This window comes from Python bivittatus, unplaced genomic scaffold (genome assembly GCF_059951505.1).
Source record: "Python bivittatus isolate LINGU-HERP-01145 unplaced genomic scaffold, Pbiv_v1 ctg000980_np1212, whole genome shotgun sequence".
Lineage (NCBI taxonomy): Eukaryota > Metazoa > Chordata > Lepidosauria > Squamata > Pythonidae > Python > Python bivittatus.
In genome coordinates, this window is record NW_028277125.1 from 62,821,016 (window position 1) to 62,845,850 (window position 24,835).

Sequence of the window (24,835 nt, forward strand, 5' to 3'; positions counted from 1 at the left end):
TTGTAAACTGATCAGAATTGCTGGGAGTCAGGTGGCATATACATTTAATGATTATTAAATAAAACAAAACAAAAAAACAACAAAGACAAGAGATCCATAGCAGCAACTTTAAACATATAATATTGACAGAATTAGATCAAAATTCTTCATGAACAGCCATATTTTAGTCAGAAACAGAGCGAAATGAATCAGGGTGAAATGAATACCTCTCAGATGGAAACTCATATAAATCATCAGTGGATTCTGGATCCCACTTAGATGATGGTAAAAAATCTGGTGCTGCATCTGACACATTGTTTGGAGCATCTAAGGAGGAATATATTGAAGAAGACACTACATAAAACATCCAGGTACCAAATTTCCTCACTGTATGATGAACGCATCTCTGTATGTCACAATGGTGCTTTGTAATTACAAGACAGCACCTAAGTAATATAGGGTGACTTGGAGAGATATTAATCTTATACAATGATATTGCCATGTAGCACATTTTGGCCATGTAAGCATTGTTTCAGCATTTTCTGTTAACAGCCTGAAATCTGAAGGACACTGTTGCATTATATTTCATGCATCTTATTGTCCAACAATTATGTCTAACTGTGTCTGGAAAAAACAAACAAACCCAGAAACAAATAGCCAGAGCAGCTGTGGCTGTTCCTCAAAGCAGCGCATATAAGACGAGAGAGTGGCTTTTCATAAGCATCATAATCCTTGGAAGCTATTCATTGTAGCTTATGAGGCAGTATAGCAATGGCAATATGTCCATGAAAGTTACTGAAAAAAATAATTGGGAGCTGAAGAAGTAGCTCTCCAAAAGAGTAGTGATCACGTGGATTGGGCTAGCCATAGTTCCCTCAAGTATCTGGCTTGAATAGAATTTTTATTACAGTCACTGACCAGAATTTACATGGCTTGATGATAAGTGAGGGACCTGATTTGTTCTTCCCTCAGCAGATTAGGGGCAGTGGGGCCAAAGAGAGGGAGGGGGGAGCTGACTAGCAAGTAATGGAAAATAACACTGGACTCTCCAAGAGGTAGAAACCCTGCTGAAGTTTATTCCTCCCAGTCCTTGAGCATTCAGGTACAGGGTTTGAAAGCAAATCCAGACCCTTTAGAGCCCCAGCAGTCCAAACCAAGAACTGAATGTAACACTTATAGTAAAATATCTAACCAAGGAAGTAAATGGGTCTGGTGGCAGCAGCAGCAGCAGCTTGAGGCTTGTTCTCCTGCTCTCTCACCATCAGTCTCATGAAGCCTTCCAGCCTCAGCTGTGAGCATACTGTATTGGCAACTCCTTACTTGAGTAGTCTCCGGCTCCTTCCTTTCCTCTGAGTAAGGCTTTCCAGCATGAGGAATCAGCTCTCTGCCTAGGCAATAAGCTGAGACCCAGCCAGGTAGCATAAAAGGGTGGGAAAGTTGGTTTATACAGGCCTATTAAGGGCATTCCAGCAGATGCTTTCTCTGTAGGTTTCTCTTTGTCATCCTCTAGCATTTCTCTGGACCTTTTTCTCCAGCCCCCCACTCCTGTTCTTTCTTCAGATGAGCTTTTATGCTTAGCAGGCACTGAGTCTGCAGGCACACACAGTCTGGTGCTGTGTCTTACTCACAAGGAGGCTGGTGTTTTCCCTTCATCACATAGAGGAAGTAAGAGCCCACTCTTCTATCCTCTACCCTTTCCAGGACTTAATGGGAATCCTCATGTTTAGTGCTAGATGACAGTTGCTTATTTATATATTTAGCACTTCTACCCTGGAAAATTCTATCTTTCAATGTATCTTCCACATGTCATTAGGGCAATGAATTTCTACATTCATTCACCACACTTGGGTGGTAGATGAATGTAGAAATGAGGGCCAGGTTCCTTCATGCTCTGTCTTGATCCATTGCCCAGAGCAGCTATTTCATTGACTTTAAGGTACACCGTTTAAGTGGTAAGCCACATTTTTCCATCTGTATTACTCTGAAGATTCCTCAGAGTAATGGATTGTGAAATGACTGTGCTGTCTGCCTAAATAGAGAGCCATCACACCCCACCACATGGCTATCATGCCCCAGCCCTGGCTCTGAAGTCCCATCTAGAGGGAGGTTTGTGGGGCAGTGGGAGAATGGCCCAGCAGACATATAGTAAGGGGAGAACTGGAGAATGTGTTTAGAGGGAGTGGTGGTGGTCCTCATCTCTCATCTGGGAGATTGTCTCTGGATATAAGCCTACGAAATGTCAGCATTTTGGCAAATACTTTTCTCTCTGCAGCTCAGTAGGATCTGAATTCACGGAACGTTGACTATGAAAGTGAAAACAAAAAAACAAAACTGATCTTCAATTTCATGGCAGCAATTTCTCTTATAATCCACAACCCTTAACTTCCTTCTCTCCAACTTATGATCGTATATCAACTGCTCCCTGACTAACTCACCAATTTCCCCTCCAGCTCTTGGAAGCCAGCCATTAAACAGCTTGTATCAGACCAGGGCAGTGTTTCTCACTGCTGTAAAGGTTTCTCACAACCTTTGCAGTCTTTCCTCTTTCTAGGCTCTATAAGTGCATGATTCCCCTCCAACCAAAAATATATTATAGCTCAGACAATAATGTGCAGTGGGGAGAGGCATAAAAAAAAAAAGAATTAGTGACATTGGAGTGAAAATGATCCAGGGTTTCATAGTCTGAGTGCAATGTTTCACCTCTGTAGTTACCTTTACTGCAAGAGGACCATGATTAACAGTGTGTGTGCAGGTGAGTGACATTAGGTGGGGAAGGTTATGAAAAGCAGTACATGGACAGGGCCTTGATTTTTAACTTTTTTGGGGTGTGTGTGGAACATTCTTGGCTTTTTAAAATTGTGCTAGTCCCATTTTAGGACTTATGCTGCAGATTTAGTTCCCCCCTTAAAATGATGAGAAGCTCAATGACTTTTTTTTTTTTTTTTGCAAACAGGCTGACAAGATCTGGTGCCACCATTGGAAAGGCCTCTTGAGACTAGGGGAAAAAAAGATTTGGGAGTTTTCATGGAGCCGTAGGACCTCAGGTTGAATCCATTTGCTTTTTTATGGCCCTGTTTCCAAATGATTGGTAGTGGCTCAGAGAGACCATGCTCCATGCTAGAGTCCCTCTTGAACCAAAGATGCTCAATATAATTGATCTTGAGGTCAACTAGGTGCCCTGCATGTTCTCCAATCATATGCAGTGCACAATTGTTCTAACTACAGTACTTGAAAAGAGCATTACTTTTGTTTCCGCGTATGAAAACATGAGCAGCGTTCCTTTTCCTGTCCTGGTGGACGGAAGCTCTTTGTACGGCACAGGATGTAAGAGATGAGATATGTGTTTATGCTACACCAACGAAGAAGTTGTAGTTTTCTTCCAACATTGCTGTAACAGCTGAAGCTGGTTCTGCTTGCATCCTGCTGGAATCTCTGGCTGACATTTGTGTCAAAATAACTTAAGAGATCTGCTGGTTGTCTGGCTTGTTGCTCGAGGGATATAGTTCTCACTTGAGGTCTGAATGATTCTGAATGCAGGTCCCAGTCCAGCCTTGCCTGAAGGGATACTGTAACTGGCTGAGTGGCTGGCTAGGGAGTAAAGACAAATGTATTCACCATTTGAATGTAAATATTGCATTAAATGAACCTACACCCAGGGAGTAGACAATAGGGCTGTGCATGTGTCAAAAACAATTGCAAAGAAGTGCTTCAGACCTTGTGCAAATGCAGCACGCTCTGCTATACATTAAAACCATTTTGTCTTTTTTCAAGCTTCTGCGTGGACTTATAAAAAGGTGTGATGGCTTTAAGAACCACCTTAACTCTTATGAGTTGATTCATTCAAGCAGCCACAACTTTGATCAGGCTTTTAAGTCAGGCTGATTGAATGAATCACAGAGAGGTGCTATGCTCCTATGAGAGCTGAATCATTTCTGAAGCTTGCATAGCTTAATGAGGCTACTTGTGGCCTATAGGCACTACTGTGATCCTGGACAACAGCTTTCCTCCCTTGACTGTATTTTATTAAAGATCATTTTGATATAGAAATAGCAATCGTACACTAACATACTGCACAGTAAGATGCCTAGCATCATCAGGAAGAATAATTCTGGACCCCACATAAACCCAATCAACCTTCTTAGAAAATAAAAATGATGGTATCTGCAGATCAGGGCTTTATTTGGAAGTGTGTCCCCGACCCCCAATAATCCAGGATGGTAGACAGCACTCTATGAATCTAAGACATATGACAGTATTTAACCTCAATAATTTGGCTTCTGATGAATAGATGTTTGGGGACTGACCATGCACTATGGGGTAGCCATTTGTGTTCTGGACCCCCCACTTCATGGAAGAAAGCCATTTTGTGAGAGCACTTGCAACATGCTCTTTAAATTCCAAATATGCTCAGGGTAACCCAAAAGGTCATCTGTCAAAATGCAATTATCCTCTGATTAACACCATTCTTGGAATTTTTGAGAAATGTACTGGGTAAGGATTCATCTCTAGGGATAGTAGAAAATATCTTGTTTCACAGCATGTAGTTCTACAAAGAACTTTTAGTTGTTGCTGTAATAAATGCATTTTTCTCCCAGCCCAGTTTGCAACAGAAAACCTTGGACTGTAAAGGAGAGAAAATACAAGTGAACAAAAGAGGGAGTGCCATGAGAGGAAGGTTGGGGAATCAAAATGTGGTTTCTAATTCTCTGAGACATTTGAATAATATCTCCCATGATCTGCCAGCCCAGCTCAACAGAGTGATTATTTCATCCCTCCACTGCACAGCATGCCAGCCATGCTGTCAGTGGGGCTAAGTAACTGGGAATCAGTGATGGATCCTTATAGGAAGTTCTGCTCTATCAATGTGTGCAAGCATATTCCTCACTATGTATGTAGTACACATTTTAAATGTATGGTTCCTGGTTCACTCAGTAACCATACTGTGTAAGTATGTACTGGTGTTATGGGACCCAGGTAATTTCCCAGTCTGTATAATACTTAATTGAAATTATAAAAACACCAGCCTAGTTCTTTCTTTCTTTCTTTCTTTCTTTCTTTCTTTCTTTCTTTCTTTCTTTCTTTCTTTCTTTCTTTCTTTCTTTCTTTCTTCTCTCTCTCTCTCTCTCTCTTTTTGGGTATCTAATAATTGCACTGGATATTATAATTTAAGCACCAATTTCTGGAGTATTTAAATATTAATAAAGTGGTTGAAGAAGAGACAGAATAGGGCATATATATACTTTAAAAAAGCCTGCCTTCAATTTCACTTTTTTTTTAAACCTCCTTTCTTAATTTTATTTCCTTTGGGATGGTTTGGGTCCTGAACTCATTGTGAGATCTTCAAACACATAATAAGAATTAATCACCATTAGTTCGCTATTTTAACAGCTGCTTGCTACCTCCATAGCCCAGTGCAGCTGCAAACTTCTCTCCCTTTGCTGACATCATAATCCCATTACGGCTGCAAACTTACATACATAAAATGCAGATTTAAGCTTTTCTCCTTCCCTCCCTCCTTCTCTCTGTTTCAAAAACAACTTCTACTTCTTAATTGCTTGAACTGCTATCAGAGACATAAAATCCGTTCTCACTTGGCAGCTCATCTTCTTGCGGCTTGAACTTAGAAGCGTGCTCCTTGGCTGCTTGCTTTATTACTAGACCCAAATGTAAGTCCGTAACTGGCTGCCTGGGATTCAGATGCCCAACTTGCAGACTGAGTTTTCCAGACGTGGCAGCTGGGTCTGTTGATTCCTTCCTCCACCTTCTCCCTGTACCCTTTGCTTGGAAATATTTTATGAGCCTACCAACTGCCATGATATATGCATAAATCTATGGTATCTGTTTTATGGTGAGGGAGTCAAGATACCTCCTTGAGCCCAGAGGGGCAAAACATTTGGCTGCGAAATGCTGATTGTTCCCCAGCCCATGTTCAGAAAAAATTGGGGGGGGCTTACTCAGACTTGGCTAATGAGGGAGGCAGGGCAATCCCAAGACATTCTGTAGCTGAAGGAAAAGGACAAGTCACCTCTCGGTGTATAGACAGTGATTGACAGGGTGCCATCCTCCAGCCTGCAGTGACTCTAGAAGCCAGCCAAATACCTATGAACCTCTTGATGTCAGTGTGAAATCCACTTCTGTTTCAAAAATTTAACATGTGAAACTTAGCTTATTGCCTCTTCCCTTAGCAAAGCTCCTTTTGAGCATATTCTGAACATTTGTTTTCTGGTGCTATCGCTGCTTCCAGCACAATCTTGAGAAGTGCAGAACATGTCATGAAGCATACAATGATTTGATCCCCAACAGAGCACATATGAGGAAAAAATGTCCGTGGTTGATCCTGCTGGCCTCCTCCTTTTAGCATCTTGCCTCCTGAGCTAGACCCAGCTCTGGAGGGAAGCAAATCATTTGGAACCTGTGAATAGATACATGTTTGAAGGAGATCAGTAGTTAGAAGGAGCCTCAAATCATATTTAGCAGCAAAGCAGAAGAGACCTAATGGTATAATTGGGTCATATTTTCTTATTTTGTTGGTTGCTGGTTTGTTTTTTACTTGCATATGTATTATATGATATCTAACTGAATTTATTGTGGCAGTTACAAATTTGCTACTACCACTACTGCTATTAGTAAATGCTTCTGGCTGCAAAGGCCATTTGTATATATAACAGGAGAACTTCCACTGAGCTGGGGAGACCAACACCTACATTAACATGCTTTGGTCTACCATCAGTTGTGCCTGAGAAAGCCTTAGTTCTTGATCTGGAAGTCTACACATCTAACATAGTTTATTAGGCTACATTTGTCCATTTGGTATATACTATTTTCTTCAAACATGGGTTTTCTTTTAATTATTTCTCTGTTAAAAATAGGAGGTTTTGTTTTCCTTGCTTTCTCATAGCTATTTTGGGATCTAGACTATAAGGTCATTTGTTCCACACTTTCAATAGCTGTATCTTGATTCTTTTAACTCCTAAGCACTTAGATTTGAGATAGATAATTACGTTGCTTAATAGTAAATTGCACTGCAACATGCCCAGAGGGATCTGAAATAAAAGGTATTTAAAAATCTACCATGTTAGAAAAGCAAGATAATTTCAACTAATGAGATTATCAAGGATAATCAGTTTACAAAAGCCCATTATGAGCAGATTCATTGATGTCTTAAAACAGAAAAGAAGAATCCTATTTATTTTTTTAAACAAATTGCTTTTTCAAATGGAAATAGGCTGTTTCCCATTACCTTTTATTTGATGATTTTTGTAGCCCCATCTGCTGTCCAGTTTTGGAAATATCTGGTTTAGGATATATGAATATCTAGATATATAACTTACTGATAATGTGCAGGAAATAAAATCTTACAGGGGTTGTATCAGTTTCAGGTGCTAAGCAAACTTGTAACACCAAAGCATTCTGGTATGCAAAGATGTTGCATGTCTCAATTTTCCTTGTAATGTGGAAATCTATAATGGGTAACTATTTCTAATGATTATTTAACAGAAAAACAGTTGTACTTATAGTTGAAGCACTTATGATAAAAATGTAAGTTCTTCTCACTTTTACTTAAACTGGACTGGGTAGATTGTATTTTTCTCCTTTCTGAGTCCAACTTATTTTATACTTGTACAGATATTAAAACTATGTGGGAGAAGTATTGTGTAAGAGAAGCCACATTGCTTGCAAGAAAAGGTAAAAGTCAATGGTATTTTATATTTTGCATTTATATAATTTATAACTGGAACCCATAGAATTGATCAGTGTAACATGGAGGGGGTCATCCATTGGCTTGGTGAGGTATCATTACTATGCCAACAATATACATTACCATCCCAGGCCAGGCTATAGATGCTGTGGAAGTCTTGAACTAGGGACTGGAAGGAGAGAAACAAGTCAGACTAAAGCCCAGTAAGATGGAGATGCTGGTCATCCAGAAACATCTTGGCTATCTGGAAACATTGATCCCAGTGGTTGTTCTAGATAGGGTCAAATTTCTCTTGAAGGAGCAGATCAGATTTGAGAGTCCTCCTGGACTCAATGTTCCCGCTGAACAGCATTTGGAGACTGTGGCCAGAGTGGTCTTTCCACAGCTTCAGTGTGTTAGTTATGGCCCAACCCAGACCAGGGAGACCTGGTAATGGTAACTTACATTATGATATTCACTCAGCTGCACTCTGTGCAGGACTGCCTTTGAAGACAACCCCAAAGCTGAAGCTGGTTCAGAATACAATAGCCAGATTTCTAGCTGGGAACCCACCATAGTCTATAGAGTAACTATACTCTTATTCTGCATTCACTCTAGTAGTTGCCAATAGGTTTCTGAGTCCAATTCAAAGTTTGTTTGTTTATTTATTTATTGAATGTATATAGCTTCCCATCTCACTTGCAAGTTCTGGTTAGAAAGCCCTGGTGACATATCAGAGACTGCCTTACTAAATATGATTCTGCTTATTTTGTTTTGACATATACGGAGGGTCTGTTTAAGGTTCCATCCTGAAGGAAGACAGGTGTGAACCAGAAGGCAGGTCCCTATTGTAATAAAATACATTGAACCCAAGAGATACTCCAGTTCTCTTTAGTATTGACATTTCAAAAAGCACTGACAACTGTTGTGTTCAGTGGGCCTTTGGCCCCCATGACAAATTGTGAGTAACCAGGTAGCTTTATGTAAGGATATAGCATATTTTTGTACGCTGCCCAGAACTCAGGTTGTTCAGGTATGTATGTTATAATTTTGTTATACCATGTTGCCTTGTCTGTTTCAAGTGGAGCAATGAGTCTCACAAACACTGGGGCCCTGATTCAGCCTGACATTAATTCAGCTTCCAATTATGATCAGAACCGCTGCAAAACAGTGCCCTTGTACTGCCCAGACAGATATTATATTGAACATTATTGACAGACCAAGCAGAACAGAATCCCTTCACATCTACTTTCCAATGTAGGCCATGTATTGTAGCTGTTTCTGTCTCAAAATGGCTGAACACAGGATGGAAAGACTCCAGATGACCAGTTTCATCTACTTCCACAGTAATTCCTTTAACAACTACAATTTTGTCCCTCTGCTCCCCCCAAAACACATGCTTACCCTAATTTAAAATACCTCAGAACAAGGTTACCTATAACTCAATCTTAATTCAGCTTTGGTCTTCTGATACAGCTATGCTGTAAGTATTTTATTGTTGTTTTTATTGCTTTAATGATTGTGCTCCCTCTGAGATCCATTGATGGAGGGAGGGTTATAAATATTTTAAGAAATATTAAATACATATGCAGTCAAGATCTCATATAAAGAGTTCGCTACTTCTACAGAAACATGAGTACAATGGCAGAACACTACAAAATACAGCTGCAGAAATAACGAGCAAATTTGAGATAAGTGGGAGAAAAGAGAATGAAATTTAACCTTGAAGCTGCTCTCTTTATTGCAGATAGAAGAAAACAAATTGAGAATGAAGCATGCTATTCTGAGTTTGCCATCTTTAGTTTAGACACTAAAGATAAGAGAACCAGCTATTTTTGGTTGTTACATTTCTGTTCTTTTTTCCAAGAATTCAGAAAACATACCTTAAATTCCTAGGCAGTTCTAGATAGAGCTGTATTTTCAGACTATTTTGGAGAACCTCTTCTATCGGAAGGCACAGTAGGTCAGAGGAAAGCTGTTCCCACTTGTTTTGGAACTCCCCTAAGCACAGGGAAATATAACTAACCATCAGTTACTGAGTTACCTTTCCCAGCTATAAATCCTATTACATGTATTTTGTACAGTAATACAATGCACACAATAAAATAGCTTTGCATTCTTCATTTATATCTAGTCTTTAAGAAAGCTACAATATTAGCATTCTTGGCATACCGAGAGCAAAAGGGAAAGAAGGTGGCACTGTGGTCCAGCAAGAGCCACAAAGCCTCTCAGATATCATTGACAGAACTCAGTCAGTTTAGATAACTCTATTAATCACAATATCCTACAACCGTATTGGCTTATTCAGACACTTATTATTTGTGTAGGAGCTGTTTCACAACGGCACCGCTTTATTTATTTTAGCCCTGAGCAAAAGCATTGCACAAATACCTGCTGCACACCTATTAACCAAGCTCACAGGTAAAGCCTTGTTATAGTTCCTGAACATTTTCCTATCCCTTTATGATGATTTCAGAGATGGCTGTTCTGACCTTCTGCAACCTAAAATGATTTCAGACTTGTCTAAATAATACACATGTTCTGTCTTCTTTTGATTGAATGATGAATAGCACTTAAGAGTGATTGATTGGCTGGTGATAACATGGCCAACGTGTTTAGAATGGGTCATATTTCCCCCCCATCTCCTCTCTGAATCCTATGAATTTGTCCCATGTTTCTTTATTTCTTTGTCTCTGGCCACTGCAGCATGTTAACTTCAGCCAGTTGGCAAGAAAGCAATCCCTCTGGCACCGGTACAAATGCCATTTTGTGGATTGTCCATTAAGGGGGGAAGTACAAGGGAAATGTAGCTGATCCTTCCAAAACAATAAGCACATTCTCAGTATGAAGTGTGCTGTTTTGCTTATTCTAGGGTGTGAGCATGAGATCGTATTTGGCATTAAATGAGGATTTCCAATAGCATTTAAGCAATGATGTAAATGACAACCACCGTACACTTTAATTATATATTTAGTTTACTGTTGCTGAGCTAAGTAATGCTACATCAAACTGATTCATGTAGAATTATATATGCCAGTCTACCTCTGTTAAAAAAAAAAAATCAGAATATTTTCTCCCACTCTTCTTTTCGTAAACCTTGTTCTTAATCTGAATACCAAATGTACTCTCTAACTCTAAATGAAATTAGTAGGAAAGAAAGTCCCCTTGACAGGATATTTATTTCCAATAAATACGTTTACAATCATAATAGGAGAACATCTGTTTATTATGTAAAGAAACCATTGTATTAAATATCTTCAAAGAAGCTTTTTCTTTATCCATTTGGAAACAACTTACTTAACATGGGTTGAACTCTCTGACTCTGCCCTAGCTGTGTTACCCTCCATAACTAAAAGACAAATATATACAGTGGTTTTTACAGAAAAGTTTCTGCATTATAGATTATTGGTTCCAATTCATGGAAGCTAACAAGAATGGTGATGGATAATGGTCAAAGTGAGCTTTCTTATTCTGGCTGTCCGTCATATGAATCATATTAAATGGCTGCATGGGTTAGAAGTGACAAAGTGACTTAAATTACAAAGAGGACACAATTCTGGAATTGTGAAGGTTCTGGAGAAAGGCAAAGTCCAGCACATACCCTTATAAAATATACAGAACAAAATGGATTTTGGTTCTCATAGCTTTTCAAAGGCTTAATAACTATATTAAGTAACCCGCAGAATATACCCTTGAGACTTATATATTAGGGTTAAATAGATCTTATTTCTACCTTTTTAGTTTATTGGTCCAAGCTACCACACCTGCCTGAGAGCAGGCTTTTGAAAAGTTTTGCTTAGTTTAGACAATGTAAATCAAATCCGGTAACTGAACTTCTGAGTGTCGAACATGAAAGCTAATGCCTCACTTCCATGACTTGGTAATTAGATATGGAGAAATGAAAATACATTGACACAAATGATTCTTAAAGATACTTGAACTCCACCTAGTATAATATTCAAATAAACAGTTTGTATAAATCTAAGGCATATATTAGGAGCTTGATTATAAGTGCATGTTATTAGCAAAACTACCATAAATTTTCCAGAAGAAAAGCTAGTCATACCTGAACCAAACCATATGCCACTAAGTTTTTAGAGGCATACTTGTGTTGTAAGAAAGTTGTTTTAAAGTTGCAGAATTATACCCCTATATTAATCCATGATCTTTATACACAGCTTATCTATGAATATTTCAGCCATAACACTAAATTGCAGCTGGTTTTGAATAGGTAACTTAGCACTTTGGGGAATTCCCAGGTGCAGTATAAGTTCAGTGGAACCTTACAAGTGGTACAGCTTATATTTCTAGGCATCAATTATATGGGTTCCTTGATTCATGGACACATAAATAGACATATCAACTACCCCTCAAGGGAATAATGCAATATTCTTTATGATTGGAAAATATTATCAAAGGTCTTAAATTAGGTAAGTGGGCATCAAAGATATGCATTTCAGCTGAAAGCAAAGGGAGGAATCACAAATAATGGCTTCAGTTGCAAAAGGTATTACGAGTTCTGAAAGCAGAAAAGAGAAAGGGAGGGGGGAATTCTGTGGATATAACATTTCTGCCAGCTACACACTTGTTGTTCTACAAACTGCCCCAGATGAACAGGAGCAGGGAGAACAACAGAACGGCTGTTTTCCATAGCGAACGCTTGGAAGATGCAGGTTTTCACCACCCCTTATTTGTGCTCTGGTTTTTTAAAAGAAACCCAGAGTCGGTGCAATGCTTTCCTCTACCCACTCCACTTTTCAGAATTTGGGGTTCCCTATGCTATCATTAGAAGTAGGTATATATTTGGGTTTATCAACTTAGTAGCTATCCTCAGTTATAAGAGAAGAGGGCATTTCCCCTTGGCTGTTTTTGTCATTTGGCAGTTAAAATGCACACAGGAAAACACAGCGCAGAATATGTTCCACCTTTTTCAGCATTTGAAACTCACAGCCATTTAGCAGTTGATTAAGAAGGGTGCAGATATTCAAGATGCCCCCCCCCCCCCACTATTCAGAAAAAGATTCTGTCACATGTACCATGTTTAATCAGCAAGAGTGCCTCTCGAAAGACATACATTTGAGGAAACATTTAGCAAGCAGCAGAGTACATTAGTGTCACAAACACTTTATGCTACCGAACAGGCTAGCCAGTGTGGTTATCCACAGAAGTTACCCAGATGAACTGAGTGAAAACATATAGTAGCAACAGTGCGTGTGTATAAAGGTGTCACGTCTTAGAGAAAAGAAAGGTACGTGAAGCAAAAGAACAAAGATGCAATTGGAATGAAGTCAAACTCTACATTTAATGCTGATGACCAGACAAAGAGAACATTATATGAATCATACGCATTCATACCTTTTGGGCTGATTCTCCATGAATTTAGGAAATTCCTTTCAACCTAAGGGCAGGTCAGCTTTGTAGATTTCTGCAGCAGCAATAACAGATGCATTATAGAACTGAAGTGTGTGGGAGTGGGTGTGAGATTTCCTCCTGAACTACAATCTCTATGCATGTTTATTATTTTTTTTTTTAAGTGCTTCATTTGGGACTGCAGTTACTTAGAGACTGGAGACAATCTTAAGTAAACACTGCTGACATTTAGATAGTTAAGGGATGCTATTCAACTGACAAACAATGGTTTGTTATTATTTCCATAACAATTCACAGCTGCAATGTCATTCTGGAATAAAGTTAGGGGTAGGTTGATTAGAACTGTCCTTTTGTTTTAGGAAATGTGCTTATTCTTATTTATTAGTTCACTCTTAATTTTATTTATATACACACACACACACACACACACTGTTACAGAAATCCTGCTTTTACAGCTGAGTTTTGCGGCAACACTTCGAAATTAAAAATAACAGCAACAACATCGTAACAGAAGCAAGCTAATATAAAATCAACATGGGAGGGATTTTCAACACAGGATATTTATTTTTTAAAAATAGATGCAGATACACTAGAAACCTCTTGCAATTAGGGAAAGTTATCAAATAAGTTTTCAAGACTCTCGAAGACCTCTATTAGCAGAAGCTTAGCTTTCAGAAAGGGTAATATAAAATCATGCCTGCAATCATCAAACTACTCATAAACCAAAAAGTGGTGGGTGGGGGGAATCTCAACCCTCAAATAAATTCTTGTTTGGTTCTCTTCATGTAATATTGTTCCCTGGTGTTAATTACATTTAAATGGGAGAGTCCTATTTTGGTATCATTCATTTGCCTTGAAAAGTACTTCCCAGTTTATCATACCTGTCAACCCCTGTGCATCACAGGCTAATACTTTATTAAGAAAAAAAACCATTGGGGAGCTGCTGATCCCATTTAAGTACATTGGGCAGAATGTACAACTAATTAAAAAGCATATTTTACATTATTAATTTTTGAGTTTCACTTAATGAATGTGAAATGACAAGGCTACTATTTTTATATTCAAGATCTCTGGGCTTTTTAGTCGAGGGAATTAAATTCTACCGATTTTTACAAAGATGTTGCTCCAGAGATTTGTTGTCAAAGAAGCTCCACTTTTTTAGTTACGTCTTTTTTTTTTTTTTTAGGATAGCAGAGAAGAGTTAACTAGATGTTGTTGTTGGGTCGTTGTTGCTTTCAGCCAGAACGATAAAAGTACTTTAGATGAGGTATAAAATATGGTTTTTAAATTATATTATGATTTGCAAACACTAAAATATAATTGCAGTGCAGTTGAGAGAGCACAAAAACATCTAATCTTTATTATGTAAGACAATGTGATAAAATATTTTACAGCCAAAAGCTCATTTTGCATCTGGAAAATTGTATAAACTGATATGTGGGGAGGGGAGGGGGTGGGGGAATCTCATTAAAACTCAAGTTTTTTTTTTTTAATATTCTTAAAATAAAGCAATAGACTATAATTGCAGTTTTTCTCCTACTCAGACTTTATTAAATTGCATAACTGTACAAATATCTAATATTCTCTTTAAAGCAAGGCATAAAATAAGGAGGACTGCATGGTTCGGCAGGTTGATGTGAAATGATGCCAGATTTTTTTTAAAAAATAATATTGTTTGGGTATGGTGTTACATGCTACAAACCTTTGTTGTGTGTGTTGGATTCAAGTGCAGTGGTACAGTTTTTAGTAAGCAGCATTAGATGTTGTGTTATTTAAAACTTTGCCAGGTGGAGGCTGGCACTGTACTGCGTTTGAGCACCACATAATAACACATTTTTATAGGGCTGTGGAGGGGAAGAGACTCAATCTTTTTTTCCAAATGTGCTTACAATTAGCTCTCTGTATTTTTATTGTCTTTTTTTCTCCTAACCACAAAACTCACACTGGAGGCAAAGCTTAACGGCTGAGCTTTCCTCATGTAAATACTAGGAAATTACATTTGTACAAACTGCAGGACTTCGTCAAGGAGGGCTGGAGCGACTCCAAGGCAAATTAATCAGGATAAAGTTGCTCTCTGTTCAACATGACCATAGTTTATTTTCTGAAAGTATTAATTTGTCAACAGTTTTCCTGCTTTGCTGTGACTCATGTGAATGGCATTCAAGGAAGACCCAGATTCAGCCCTTCCTGATCTACCTTGTACTTTCACAGATGCAGTTCCAGCAATTTAAAACACTACATGGCTGAATTCCCAGCATATGACTTTGTGCAAAATGCCTGAATTTTTTGCAAGGATATGAACACTGCTTTTGAAACCAGAAAACAGTGTGTCCTCCTTTTAGAAAAAACATTTCAGACACATGCCTAATTTACTTGCCGTAATGCTATGTATTTTAAACTGACGTTTTAAAATGGTCACAGATACTCTGCCCTAAGTAAACAATTTTCTAAATGAAAAACAACAATTTTAAATCCATTCTCTTACTGCTGTCTTCCAGATGACACCACATTATTTCTAACTGTAACCTGCTCCCCGCAAGCAACGATTACAATTCATTGTTCTGTTTGTAGAATGCAGAAAAATGCATAAGGGGATCAGTTTTTAGACTTGCCAGAGCTCTTTCTCTGCCAAATGTCATAATGACTTGTCCACAAAACAAATCTTACTTATGACTGGTAGATACTACAAGGAAATGCAGAATTCTTTCAAAGGCTATTGCAAGTGCAAATATTCTTTCGGGGTTCTGATCCTCTCTTGGTTTTGATTTCTATTTTTCATGTACATGAACAATTTTATTCAAATTAATTGATACCGTCCAATCCTAATTTATCTTATGATGGTAGCTAACTTTTAATACTTGTATAATTGGGGCTGATTCAGCATGGGGAAGCTCAAAATATTCATTTCACTAAATGATGCTGATTGTTTAATAAAGTCATCTCATTAGGAAGTGAAAATAAATTAGTATTAGATTTCTTCTCCCTCCCCCCCCTTTTTTTTTTTTTGCTGTTTGAACATCTCAGTTGTTCCCTCTTCTTTTAACATAGTTAGTATTAGCATATGGGCCCAAATAGTATTAATGCTGCCCTTCTTTTATTTGCTATGTTCACAGTTTTATTATTTAAGAATTCAGTTGTTGCCAAGTATTAATCAATATATTATGCTGCTCAGTTGGGCAAGCTGTATGAAAACATTGTGCCCCTAGGGTTAATACAGTCAAGAGCCAGAAAAGTGTTTTAGACATGTACACAACATGTGGTTTACTATTATCATTAAATGAGGTGAACTGGGACTTTATACATATGGATTTTGAATTGCATAAATTTTGATTGATATCATTTGAAGACTGAGACCCTGAAAGGGTAGATTTTGTGAAAGACGATATGCAGGCCAGCTATTACCACATACAATAGCACCGGAGAAAATCTCCGAAATGAGCAAGGCAGCTGGCTTTTAAATAGCTAAAACATAACATCAATACTTATTCTGAATAATGGAAAAAAGAGGTAAAAGATGTTGACCCCTGCCTGACAATAACATGTTCCAAAAGGAGAGCTGGCCTCTTGAGACCATTGCTTGCTCAACAGTAGCCCCTGTGATTTCCTCCCCCTTTCTCTCTCTCTGATTGCCCTTTCTCCCTCGCTCAAAAAGATAAATATTTTTTGAGCATTTAAACACTATAGACAACCATCCAGAAAAAGAATTTTCACAAATTCAGGAAACACTTGAGAGGTAAAACCAACATCCTGAGACAGGAGACAGGCCAGCTTTTGACACCAAGGCTGGACCTGGGAGGCCTAGAGAAACCTTTAGCCAGGAAGCTCTTGCCACTGAGGTCAGGACTTGAGGGACCATGCATGACGGCAAAAAGCAAGCAGAACTTTCCGTGCCCCATCAAATCCAACAGGCCTTTTCATGGGAAATTTGCTGAATTTTTGCTGATCTGCATTAAACATGTATGAGATTTAGGAGTAAAGAGCCTTTCCTTAACTTAGTGTGGATTACTAGTTCATGCCGTTTTTAAGTGGTGAATTATAACATATGCAGGAATTTGAAAAGTCTCCAAGGCCTTTAAACCCATTTTTCTCCTAACATGTGATCCATGCGGCAAATTATCAATACATCACTCCATGAGATTCATTCAATTTGCTCAGATTTGTTAAAACTTTATTCTGAGAGAGAGAGCACTGGATAATGCTTCATTCATTATTTATGCCCCATAAATGTATTAAAACATTAACCATATTTCTTTGCAATGGCATACTTCAATTCTCACAGGGGAGGGGGGAGAGAAGTCCAAATGTTTCTCCAACTGCTACTTTAGTTTCCCCAAGGAGTGAACATATTTGTGTTGTGTTACACCTTTAAGTGTTGATTAGGCTTTCATGTTATAGTGACGGAAGTGTCGTGCCGTGCTTCTCTTTAATGGGATAATAAGCAGCTTCAGTCACAAGAAGGAAATGTTCCTTTTCAAGTCAGTGGTGGCAAAAGGGTTTGTAGGTAAACACCAAAGATGCCTTCTTCTTGCAGACCAAGTGCTATGATAGCATTTAAAAGAAGAACAAGAACCCAAACATCAGCCAGGTAACTTAGGGACCTGCTGTAAGAAGAACCAGGCAGCTCTGAAACGTCACCCTCACACAATTTTTTAAAAAACATTTTGGGTGCTGTGACACCCTTGTCATATTGTCCTTTTACTTATCCATTTGCACATGAAAAGAATTCCAGTCATTTAACTGAAACTGTTGCAAAAACAGCAAAAAAGTTTGGTTTCTTAAAAAAATCCAAATAGTTCTAATTTCTGCCTTGTGACAATTCAACACAAGTTACTGAAAACTGCATTCTTCGCCTTTGCTTCTTTTTGAAAGGGTGGGGAAGAACTTAATGGTCAGGAAGCCTTCTATCGCATTCCTCCCCCAACCACCCCAAGTATCATTATTGGATAACAATTGGCACAAATATTATGGTGGGGAAAAGGCCCATAAATCAAGAAATAAAAAAAAATAGTTACTGCACATTTTCAAAAAAACACGTTGTGCTCTCTAAGGTCCTTTTCATTTTAACCAAATCAGGGGGAACTTGTCCTCACAGCGGCAAGGCAGATGGAACAATAAATCACAGGAACCATTGACTGCCTGCAGTGTACTCTCCACAGCTGTCACTTTTGTGTCTCTTTGGTTTTAGCTGACATGGTATGAGGTCCACTGTGAACCAATCTGGACTTTTTTTTACAGTCATATCCATCAAAACGACCAGGACCCATCAACCTACTGCCGCGATCGATTCGTTTGCTTATTCTCACGCATAAGCCAATACTCAGCTCACTAGGTGAGGCTTCGGAGAAGCACCTCATTTGGGTGGGTGGGTGGGGGGCTTGCCTCTAGCTACAGCTGTGATTTTCTGAGCAGTCTTGGCTAACGTTATTAAAGTTGCATCATGATAGATATAAAGCAAAGCAGGAAACAGGCTTTGTAAAGGAGAATATTAAAAGCAAAAGCACTGCTTAATAATTTTTTGCTATTGCAAATGTTTCTTTTCTCTCTTTCTCTCTCTCTCTTTTTTTCCGGTTGCGTCAAGATGCTTACCAAGCATCGAGTTTACAACTCGTTGTTGATTTTACAAAGTAAACAAGCAAATGCTATGTGCATAACCTTAGCTGTCTTTGTAAAGGTCAGAACATAGTTGCTAATTTCTTTTTCTGCCTTTTGGTGGCACTCTGATGCCAGTGATCTCCTCCGGTGTGATATTTTTTGGGGAAAACAAGATGTTCTTTCTTAACAAAAGACTCAATCTACAAAAGGCTGCAAAGCAAAAATTGATTAAATGTGAACTGTTGGAGGAAAGTTTACTTTGGTGTAAAAAAAAAAAAAAGCCTGCCAGCACTAAATAGCAGGTCAACTGTAATTTGGGCTAAAGGTTACATTATGCACACAATGATTGCATATTCATGTTAGCTAAACAAAGATTTTCTTCTTCCAACTCAATACTGAAAGCCTAACTTGAGTATACATATAGGAAATTCAGGTGAGGATGAAGCACCTGATATAGTATTATTTAAAAAACAGAGAAAGAGAGAAAGAACTCTGTCTTTCCTCTGTTTCCTCTAAAAAATAGTTATCTCCTAGACCATTATAAATAGGAAAAAAATCATTGAGCATTGTTTTGGAAGCTATTTTAAAACCCTCCACTTAGGTCAAGTTAAGTTTATTATATTTTATATGCTGAGCTTCATGATTTTAAATCGAGGTGACAGCTGAAAAGCAACAGAAACCTTTGGAATTTTAGAACCGTATGTTACCATACAGGAAAAATGTGCAGGCTTATTAGTGGAAAGCAAATAATTGCATTTTAAAAATATAAACTTAAAAGCAAAACAATAACTAAATCAACTAGCCTCTTTTGCCTTTTAAATTTATTTTACAAATGTATTTTGTATGTATGGCACATCTTGTTTTTAAAATATTTTCATAAATTCTCCCAAATACTTGTATAATATATTACAGTATTTTGATCTTCATTGTAGGAGTTCATTCTAATCTTATTTTGCCTTTTTGCAAGATTTCAAAGAATACTTACTCCAAGGCAATCTTGTCATTATTGACTATGAATATAAAAACAGGTTTATAAATGGGAAGATAATATTTTTCTGTCTATGTACAGAAAGACAGAAGTTGGGATAACTGGAAAAACTGTTTTTCCCCCACATCCCAAAATGATCTCAGCCCAAAAAACTCTTTTAAAATTCATCCAAGTAGTTTTACCTATTGGATGACTCATTCTTAGAAATGTAGATTACAAGGAAAAAGAATCATAGCCCAAACTATGCTCACATTTGAAATTCTAATAATTTAACTTGCAACTTTTAAAAACAGGCAGTCTGAGAGTTACTGAAATCATAATGTAAAATAATAAATTTTAGAAAACCACTATGGCATAGCTGATTGCCAGTCAATAGGTATTTTAGAAAATTGAATGCATTTTCTGTACCATGCAAACAATATGCTAGAACATTAGAACAATAGAACATGAACATTAGTAAATATGAGTTCATCCTGCAGTTTTAGTTTCTGCTGTTACCATTCAGATGACAAAACCAGACACACAGTCCCTTTAACTTGATATTTTGTCTGTATAAAGCCTGTAGAATATAAAACAATGAAATATGGAATTTCAGTGAAGACCATAAGCTACTAATGTATATAAAAACCAGATCTATACATGGAAAAGGTCAACGGTTCTGAAATCTTCCTGTCTGAAATGAGCAAATTTGAGAGTTGAGCTTCTGCTAGAAAGGATGGTTATCATTATTAATAAAGGTTTGTTTCTTGTTAGTGCACTGTACTTTATCCGTAACAGCAGCAGAAAATACTATTTTTCTGTGCTTTTTCTCCTCTATAACCTTTAAAATTTGCATTCCCCCAAAAGTGCAGTTGTAGCCAAAATATGGGGAAAGGCCCTCGGTGGAAAAGACTGACAACAAATTTCTTCACTGACTCACATTATGAATTTGTATTGCTTGCAGATCCTAAGTTAGCATTTGCAGCTGTTTATTTTCTTAAAGAAGCTAATCTTGCTTATATTGTTTTACACACACTTAATTCTGAAATCCCAATCTCACAGTTGATTTGTCATTCATATTCAATGGGCTTAACTAGATATATATGTTGTCTATCAATGAAAAAGTTCCAAAAGTATCCTAGCAAAAATTCAAACTGCTTTCTAATTCTTTTCCAGAGCTTAAGCAACCTTTTATCTTGTTGTTAGGATTATTTTTTAAAAAAGAGATCATTTAGTTATATTTTATATTTATATTATGTTAGTGTTTTTAAATGCCACAATCCTTAAATTATGTACAGATATAGTTTGGAATTAGCATATAAATGCATTCATACAAAAAACCACTGATACTCATTTTCCACATTTTATTTTTATTTTAAAAACCTTCACATATGCACCATTGCCTGGTAATTTCATTTAGGATTTGCAAGCTAATGTAGAAGCAACATTTTGTCTGTTCAGTCTGACACACATCAATAACAAGAAAATTCCTCTCTAAATTAAAGACAATCATATAGTTATAACCTATCTGTATCTGTATTAAGGGTCTTACATCTCACTTTACTGCATTCTTTGATTGGTCAGCTCAACCCTATTTGATTGTATCTAGCCAAAATAAAATTTATTCATATTACAGTTTCTAGCTGGTGCTCTCACTAGGTACTGTGACTCTTGGAATAAATTATAGTAGGAATGGAAGGGCAGATTGGAGAGAATTGATTATGGCCCACAGGCAGTAATATTTGGACCCATGATTACAGTTGCATCAGGTCAAGATATAGGATCTGCCCCCTCTAGTTGGAAGGGAAACCAGAATGCCTATGGATTAATGCTTGGACTGCCAAACCATGTGTGGATCTCTCTTTACTGCATGATCTGATCCTTAGAGTTAAATGATAGAAAACTATAAACTGTTGTGGGAAATATTTAACCCTCCAGATGATGTCACAGCTCCCTGCATCTCCCCATTGATCATACTCAGTGGGACTGCTGGGAATTGTAAGCCAGCAAGAACTAAAGGGCTATATTTTGCCATCCTTGTTGTAAAATATTCAGCCATGAACTTAATGAAGTCCCACATTATAAGGAGAGAGAGAGAAATTATAATATATTAACCCTAAATGCTGCTGACATATTTAGAAAGGTTGAATCTTAGAAAAATCATAAGACTGACATTTATGAATCGTTACTTTGCAGGTCCACAAGATTAAGGAAGAGAAGCTAGATCAAATTAACATTTTAAACTAAAAACTCACTTTTCTTCTGAGTGATCTCAATTAAGCTGTAAAATAAACGATAGAATATTCTATATTTTGGAGACATTTCTGAGTAATTAGTTACAGACTTGTATTGGGTTTTATTTGACTACTGAATAATTGTAGATCATCAATAGGTTATAGCTGATACAAGAGATGTACTTAACCCATGTGAGTGAGGTTCCAGAAAAGAACTAAGTCTTTTGCAAACATGCATGAATCCCTGGGAGAAATTTCAGGCAACTATAATTGCTCTTCTTTTCCAGGGTGACTTTGGGGTAACAAGGGCTACTTTATTTAAATATCAAGAGTGAGTTGCTTTAAGCATAAAACAAAACAACCCCATCCCCCCCCCATGTCAGTTGCCCAGGTGACATTTTGTAGCAAACATGGAAATCACAACTCCAGGAAGTGTTGTATTTTATGCCAACAACAATATGACAGTTTTCTCTGTAAAGAAAACATGACACTTTTCCAAATATCAGAGGATGCTTCCGCTGCTCCAGGGATTCCTATACTGTCACTGAAATGGAAGGTCACAGGCTGGCTTCACGATTTCTATAGTTTCAAAATGTTGTGGTGGAGCGTTTCCACGCTAAATGCTGTAGGCTAAGGGAAATCTCTCCCTTCATCTCTGAAAGGAGTGACAGGAAGAAAAAGGTCCCATTTTGACAGCAGTAACCTCTTGGTCTGGAAGTTCAGCCCTTGCAATTTTGAAGTGAAATTACCTATGTTAATATGTTGTCGCCTTTGTCAGCTATATACATACATACGTATGTGTGTGGCAAAGAAAGAGGGATGGGAGGTAGAAGAGAATGTAAACTACATTGTTTGAGAATGTCATTTGAAACCCAAGGAGGAGAAATATATATTAGAATACTCCATTGTAAGGCACTACCTCCTGAAAGCATGGATTTGGTTGACTGTTAGGTAACATAAAAGATTATTATAGATATGGTCCCTTGCTCTATGCATGTTTTGCTTGTTTGGTTGTTTGGATGAGAGTTTTTTTGCAAATGAAAGAAGGAAGGGGAAAGAGAGCCCTCCGTACACACATGCATAAGATACATCTCAAATATCATGGCTGCAGCGGTCTTTTTCGAAGAAGGGCTCAACATAAACAAGCTAAGAATGTGATTTTGGAAAGAGAATTGCTCCCCATATTTTCAACCACTTGCAAGGCTGTACTGGGACAAATACAGAAATCTCAGTTTAACAATGTAAGATGCATATAAGCTACCCCCCCAAAAAAAATTCTCACCATCCGTTTCTCCAAAGACATGGGTTTTTCATTCCCATTCCTCAAGAGCCAAATTGCCATTTGGCATGTCGAGCTATAGTTGAATGAATAGCCTGCTGGTTAGTTAAAGCCAGAAAAAATATTCGCTTTGAGAATATGGAAAGAATTGAAAGCCATTTGTTTCTGGCCGCCTTTCTTCTCTCTGAAGCACTAGGTTCAAAATACATTTTACCCCATAGTTTACCAACTTCTTGTTGCCCCTTTTAATAAGCAAAAAGAATGTAATAACTGAGGGTGACTCTACAATAATATTTATATCAGTCAGACAGCTTAAAGACTATGCAATAAATGTAACATTATGAACTAAATTGCCCCTTTCTAAGTAATGCAGCTCAAACCAAAATATTTGGGTTCATATTCTGGTTAAAAAAACAAAACAGACCCAAGAAATTAGACTAATACTATAATAAAATCATTGCCTGTTTAATATGGTGTGTTATGTAGAGCTCCAGATCTTAATAGCAGACCACAGCAAGAATGTCCCAGATGATATCAACAAAACCTTCACTTTCTCATTAGCAATCAGCAAATTCTCCTGGTGTCTGCTAGTTTCAAATAAGGGCAAGTGCCTTGATGCCTTGTGTGAAGCCCAATAGGATCATAGAAATAATGTAGTCTAATCAGCAGTGAACACATGAGAGCCAGCATTCATAGCACAATGAAGTGCATTTGGTGACTTCTGTTCAGCATCTTTTCCTAGCTCCCCAAATTTCTGAAAAACAAAACTGGTATTTTAGTGGGTCCGGGAAAAGAAAAACAAACAAATAAACAAACCCTGCGTCTGATTGCTTACAATCGTGAAAATAATCCATTATATATAGTTAGAAGCAATGCATCACAATATAGCATATAGCTATATAGTAAAATAGTTGTATAATAAGTGTGGGCTACTTTGAGGAGAGCTGTGAGCTGCCCGTTTAGTTTTGGAATGGCACACCAGAGTCATACTTCAAAAGGTAATGGGTGGGTGGGGGTGTCAGGTTAAAAGCTACACTGGATTTCATTTCATTCAGATTTACATTTAATTAACATTGAGCATAGTTGCTATAATTAAATTCCTAACTAGAGAACAATATTTCCCCCCTCCCTTTTTTTCAATTAAAAATTACAATTTGAAAAACTTTGTGAATTCTATGCTTAGGACTAGGTACGCAGTGCCATCATACCTGGGCTACAGAAATTCATACAACCACTAGGTGGTTGCAAAGAGATGATAATATCTGTATCTGTTTGCTGCCACCTAGCCATGGTCTGGATTTCTGCGGTTCAGATACAGCCACCCTACAATGGCTGAGTGTATTCTGTATTTCATGTGATAAGAATTATTCATGATGACGGATCTTATGATTTCTAATGGTGGCAGTTTCATATGCTCAGGTTATCAGCAGCCAATGACAGACATAACTTATGTTTTGAACCCCTCCCAACCAACATGTTATTTTTAAGTCATCTATAAATAAGGGAAATAAATGACAAAAAGAAGATTAAACTGAGTTGTCTGACAATGGCAGGGAGCCATAGGGCTTCCAGCAGCTGGAATATATCACTAAACAGTGCTTTTTTGGAAGCAAAATGAGTTGTGGAATCATAGGAAAGGACAAATATATCACTAGGCTCTATTCTGAAGTGTCTCTAGTTGATTACAAGAGGGGTCAGTTCCCAGAAGTAATGTAACCCTTCTGTAATGGGTGCCT

General features: G+C 37.7%; 2 long non-coding RNA genes across 2 annotated transcripts in view; one reads left to right on the forward strand and one right to left on the reverse strand.

The window, feature by feature from the left end:
- Positions 1-24,835, forward strand: part of LOC112541088 (uncharacterized) — a 61,187-nt gene that overhangs the window by 12,764 nt on the left and 23,588 nt on the right. The window lies entirely within an intron of this gene.
- Positions 1,112-13,146, reverse strand: LOC112541089 (uncharacterized). Its single transcript, XR_003085124.2, has 3 exons — positions 13,013-13,146; positions 9,541-9,658; positions 1,112-6,391 (listed from the first exon to the last, which is right to left on the reverse strand). It is a non-coding gene; the product is annotated as an uncharacterized LOC112541089 (long non-coding RNA).